This window comes from Brassica oleracea, chromosome C6 (assembly GCF_000695525.1).
Source record: "Brassica oleracea var. oleracea cultivar TO1000 chromosome C6, BOL, whole genome shotgun sequence".
Classification (NCBI taxonomy): domain Eukaryota; kingdom Viridiplantae; phylum Streptophyta; class Magnoliopsida; order Brassicales; family Brassicaceae; genus Brassica; species Brassica oleracea.
In genome coordinates this window covers 15,321,084-15,327,185 of record NC_027753.1, presented here as the reverse complement: position 1 = coordinate 15,327,185, position 6,102 = coordinate 15,321,084, and positions in this window count along the sequence as shown.

Genomic DNA, 6,102 nt, shown 5'->3' with positions numbered 1-6,102 from the left:
TAGAATTTACACTGAAAACAAATTCGACATATATATCATATGAGTTTCGGATTCTAAAGTGGAATGATTAAATTTATAGAGTCATACAGACCAAGTTTCACAAATCAGATTCGACATATAAAGGGTACTTGGTAGGTACTGAAAGAAAATGTTTTGATTCTATGCAGCAGAAAGTCACTTTTATATATCGTCCAACAAAGAATCGCTTCTTAATCAAGCTAATAAAGATGTTAGGTGTGTCATGTGTGTCGCTTTCGCTTAACTGCTTAAGCACACATGAGAAGACCAATACTAATAATTATCTTAATTCTTAAGCAAGAAGGTCATTAAACACCGTCGTTCAGTGATGACACCATTAAATGAGATGTATTCGTAATGGATATATACATACATGCACACGTGTGGAAGCGAAGGTACAAAATGGGCATACGGCTTAAGATAAGAGCGAACGGAAGAATATTAATTTTTCAACAGCATCTTTCTATTCTATGCAAACTACGTAAACGAACCATGTGCGCCTTTGTTTTTAGTACCGTCTTTATAACTTTTTTTAATTTGACAGCATTGATGATTTATAGTTTTTTTTTTTTTGATCGACTGAGTAATTCATTAATAAAAAAGGAAAGATAAGAGGCTTTAAGGACCCAAATTTGCTACATGGGTGGACAAACAGGCCTTAGCCAGTTTGTCAGCAGCCCCATTATATGATCTGGAAACAAAAGAAAAACGACATAGAAAAAACGGTGACGATGAAGAAAAAAGATAATGAGTCGATGTCGGCAAGCACTCCAAAGAGTTCTACTGATTTATAGTTAAGTATATAGAAGTAAAGACTCGGATGTGGATAGTGATTTTACATATATAGCATCGTTCTTCCAAGTTGATTATACATACTTATATGGTAAAAAACATATATATATGCATAGCTTTTCAAAATTTCCTTACGTATACAGTTTATTTTATTTTTTTGTCATCTGAAATTTCATTCACCAAAAACTGTAAATCTACAACCACCACATAGATACAAACCCACCTACAACACCATCAACCAAAAAAACGAACTAAGTTAATTTACTCCATCCAAACACAGAGCAACCCAAAAAATTCCTTAGATAATCCTCCCAATGTCAAGGAAAGGCTGAGCATTTCTCATTCTCAAAGACATCCTGCAGCCAAAAAAGGTAACCAGCTGCAACATAAGATTGAAATCTTCTACTTATAGTCACACTTTGAGCAATAAGAAATGCACTTCTATTCTTTCCTTTTTCTTCCTTTAAACACCTCCAAACTTCAATTTTCCTAAGCTTGATTAAGAATTCAGCACCCGTAGCTTTGAAAGACGGCCAAGCTTTAGGTCTTACGATCGCTCCAACAATCATTTCATCATCAAACGCAAAGATCAGCATATTCACCTTATGGCTCACCATACTATCAATCGCCCAGAAACACACATAAACCTTCAGTTCCTTTAAGTCATTGAGACCAATAAAAACTCTCCTACTATGCAATAACACCTTCCCTCTAGAATCTCTTAAAACCCAGGCAGCTCCCCCCAATGCAATGTCCTTTTTCCAGTGCACTCCAATATTACATTTTAACCAAGAGAATTGGGGAGACTCCCATTTCACTAACACTGTCATCTTCGGCCTCTTTTCTTCTTCCACTCTTTTCACTTGAAATTCATCTGCAATAAACCAAGAATCTGCTTCATGAATGATTTTCTGCACAATCTCAAAGGCTTGAATATCTTTCCTTCAAACCCAAAGATATTTCGATTCTTCCACAAATTCCATATAAACCAAGGAAACCTTCTTCTTGCCTCAAGCGTAGAATTCCATCGTTCAAACCAAACATCAAGAAATGGATGTTACAGTAAAACGAGTTCATATCAAACCCGTTTTCTGGAACATGGATGAGAGATAGGGCCCATACTTGACGCGCAATGGGGCAAGTAAAAAGAAGATGGTTGACAGATCCACCCTCAAATCCGCATAACTGACAACACAGATCCAATTTGACTCCTTTCTTGATCAATAAATCTCCAACTGGAATGGCATCGAATATAGCTCTCCACATAAAGTTTTTGATCTTTGGAGCTGTTTTAACTTTCCAGATAGAATCTTTCAAAAGGTTAAGAGATGGGAGGGTTTCAGCTTCTCGGATCAGAGCAGCGTGTTTCTCATTATTCATCATCCAATAACCAGATTTCACCGAGTAAACTCCATTTCGATTATGGCACCAAGTCCAATAGTCTTCTTCATCCATTGTTGGCTTCATCTTCACTATACTTGCTATATCTTCAGGGTAGAATAGCTCATCAAGTACATATCTCTTTCATGTTCTGGTATCTTGATCAATAAGATGACTGACTTTAAGATCCAAGTCGAAAATGATGTTCATCATGAGAGGTCTTCTCATTGTCTCCCCTACAATCCAAAAATCCATCCAGACATTGATCGAATTTCCATTACCAACCTGTTTTCTAAGACCCCGAGTAAGCAACTCTTTCCTAAATTGAATACTTCTCCACCCATACAAGGATCTGGCACCCAAACGAGCATTTAAAAAGTCATAATTAGGAAATATCGACTTTTGTAGACCCTTGCAAACAGGGAATCAGGCTGATCAAGTAATCTCCAAGTTTGTTTAGCAAGAAAGGCTTGATTGAAGGTCTGAATGTCTTTAAAGGCCAACCCACCTTGTTGTTTTGAAAGACACATTTCTCCCATTTCAACCAGTGGATCTTGCGTTTATGTTCCAATGAATCCCACCAAAAAGCTGCCATAGCTTGAGTCAGATTTTCAGAGGAACTCTTTGTTAACTTAAAGCAAGACATAGCATAAATAGGCATAAAGCCACTGTTTTAAGTAACACTTCTTTACCACTTTGAGAAAGAAGCCTAGCAAAATACCCTGAAAGCATGTCTTTTAATTTATCATAAATATAGGCGAGCATATCAGTTTTAGAGGCACTGAAGCACTCAGGCAAACCAAGGTACGTTCATTTTCCTCCTTCCTTCTCAATACCCAACGTATACAGTTTAATATTCATCCATTTTAGTGCAATTTTCAGCTTTTTTCTATTTATGTACAGATACATACTGCTTCATTGATGTACCCGAGAAAAGTAAAGGATATACTAATACATTCGATGGCAACTTATGGTTTCGGTTCAAGTCGATAATCTGAACTGGCAGAAAACAGTTTAAAGAAGCTAACAAGGAGAATATTTGTTACCTGTATAAACGAATTTATGATAACAAAAACAAAATGTTCATGTTTGTTTTCTCTGAGAAAGATGAATCTTCAATCTTATGGAGACTGTAAAGGTTCTGAAGCGGTAGAAACGGTCATTTAAAAAAAAAATAAGTGAAAGTTATAGATGGCTTTGGGAAATACCTTGGTATCCATTGGTTGGTGGTGCCAACCAGTTTATTTTTGTTTAGAAAATTAGATAGTACCGAATCTTTCTTTTATTCTCAACATTAGATTATTTTTTGTTGTGTAATTTTGATTTTTTCTATATTTTTACTTTTCTTGCAGAGGAATGTTTCTTCCTCAAACCAAAATGGCTCCACTACAACCGAAGGTGAAGAAGCTGGCAACACCATTTCATCTCTTTTTTGTTTTAGAGTTATGTTCTGATTAAAGTTGACGAGAGTTTATGAAGAATGGATGACAAGATGGACTCCAATTTACCAAGAGATCTCAACCCACGTGCTGTTCATGATTTGATTAATAGATCAGATGCAAAACCTTGATTAATATTTGTTTTCTTCTTTTCTCTCTTTGCTCTTTAACTATCAAATAATACTGAAAACTCTTAAGATTGACAGATTTTCAATAGTATTTTATATAATGACAAATATCATGGGTAGTATATATATATATACTATTCGGATTATATCAACATTGGGCTGCATCACGTACGGACCGCAGCCACAACTTCATACGACTATGCAACATATCTCTACGGTCTGCTCATGCTCTGCACTGAAAATTTTAATGAAGGGAGCACATATTCGGATAAACTTAGATAGGAGAGAAAGAAACACAAATCAATAGTTTGCTGGGAATACACATGTATATCACTCGTCATGATAAGAAAACACAGCAACCCACTTTACGTAGCTAATTTAAGAGCCCAAAGAATTCCAAAAAACTCCTACATGAAATTTACAAAAGACCAATGCCAAAAGTGTTATTATTACATACACACTACAAGAAATATGTACATTCTTATCTCACGAAAAATGCTATAATAGGATTTTTATAGCGTTTTCTGTTATGCTATGTCATCGGCAGCCATCATAGATATTCTCTCTACGATAGCATTTTTTAAACGCTACGAAATATGAAGATATGATAGCAATACTTGAATATTGTTATTAAATTAAATATAACACTAATTTTTTGTTATAAATTGATTATATTTTGTGTTATGACAGATTTTTTTACAAAAACCAAAAAAAATTATAATTAAAAATAAAATAATTAAAAATTAAACCACAATTTTGTTTTATAATTAGAAATAAAATAAATTTTATTTATGAATTAAATTTAGTTTACAAATAAATTCTGGTTTACAAAATTAAACCATAAATTAAAAATTAAAGTAAAACAACCACAATTTTCCTGGTTTACACTAAACCAAACCTAAACCTAAAAAAAAAATACAGCCGCCATAGCTTCCTCTTCTTCTTCCACCGTCAAGGTCTTCAACCACTATCCCGTCAAGGTCTTCTTTCACCACCGTAGTGGTGATGACGAGCGCGTCGGTGGTGGTGGTGGTGCTGCTGGTGAAGACGGGAACGAGCTAGAGACCACCACTTCGTTCTCTGCATCTCCGAGCTCTGTATCTTCTCTCTGTTCCACCACTTCGCTTGGTCTCCGCCGCACCACCATGGCCAGTGGCCACCACTTCGCCTGGTCTCCGTCGCACGCATTGCCTCCTCCAACCCTAAGACAAACAAAACTAGTTCATAACAGAGAGAGAGAGGCAGAAAGAGAGAGAGAGAGAGAGAGAGAGAGAGAGAGAGAGAGAGAGGTCGAACCGTTGTGGTGGTGGTGTCGGACGGCGATGGTGGTGATGAGCGATGGTTGTGGTGGTGACGAGTGACGGTAGTGAGAAGGAGAAGTTTAGTTTGAGATCTATGGAAAGAAAAGATTGTAAAGGTCGTGAGAAAGGGAAAATGAAAATTACGTGAATAATATCCATTAGATTAAAATCTATCAACGGTGGAGATTAATATTTTAGTTATCCTCACGACTATGAATTGGTTTCTCCTATTGGTCAAGGCTTTTCCTTCTTTCTTTTTTTTTTTAACACAAGTCAAGACTTTTTCCTCTTTGTTATACTCTATTTTTATAAATTAATTTTTGTATAAATTTAGTAATAATTTCAATGTAGTTTATATGTTTAATATACTTGTAAAATTTTAAGTGAAAAGTAGAATAGAAAAGATTTAGAGTTTACATTTAAAGTATAGAGTTTAGAATAAAAGTTTGTGTTTATAGTTTAAGATTTAGAGTTTATAATTTTTAATAATTAGTTTTATGGTTTATAATTTAGTTAAATATTTAGACTTTAGAATATAAAATTTATGTTTTGGAATTTAAAATTAATTAAAGTTAGTGTTATAAATTGTTGTCTAGTCCTTAGGGTTTGAAGTAGAGTATTTAGAGTTTAGGAATAGGGTTTGGAGTTTATACTATAAACAAACACAAGTAAATCATAAAATTCAAAACTTATGATCAAAATGACTAGATTTGAATTTTCATAAGTGGTATAAAAGTAAGGATTAAATTTTATGAATAGCTATTTTGGTGTTTTGAATATATTTTAGCTATTTTAGATATTTACTTTTGACTATCTTTATATATAAAGTTAGCTTTTTCTCTTCTTATGACAAGTGGCAAGGGGGTTTGATGACATGTGTCTTTCATATTTTTTTTTTTACATTTTAAGTCATTTTTCTTATATATTATTGCAATTTAGCGAAGCACTTTCTAATTATGCACTATTTACTCTTTTAATATTAACCATCTTTGTATAAAATTTGATAATTTATTTTATTGGTCACTAAAATTCAAGATGAATAAA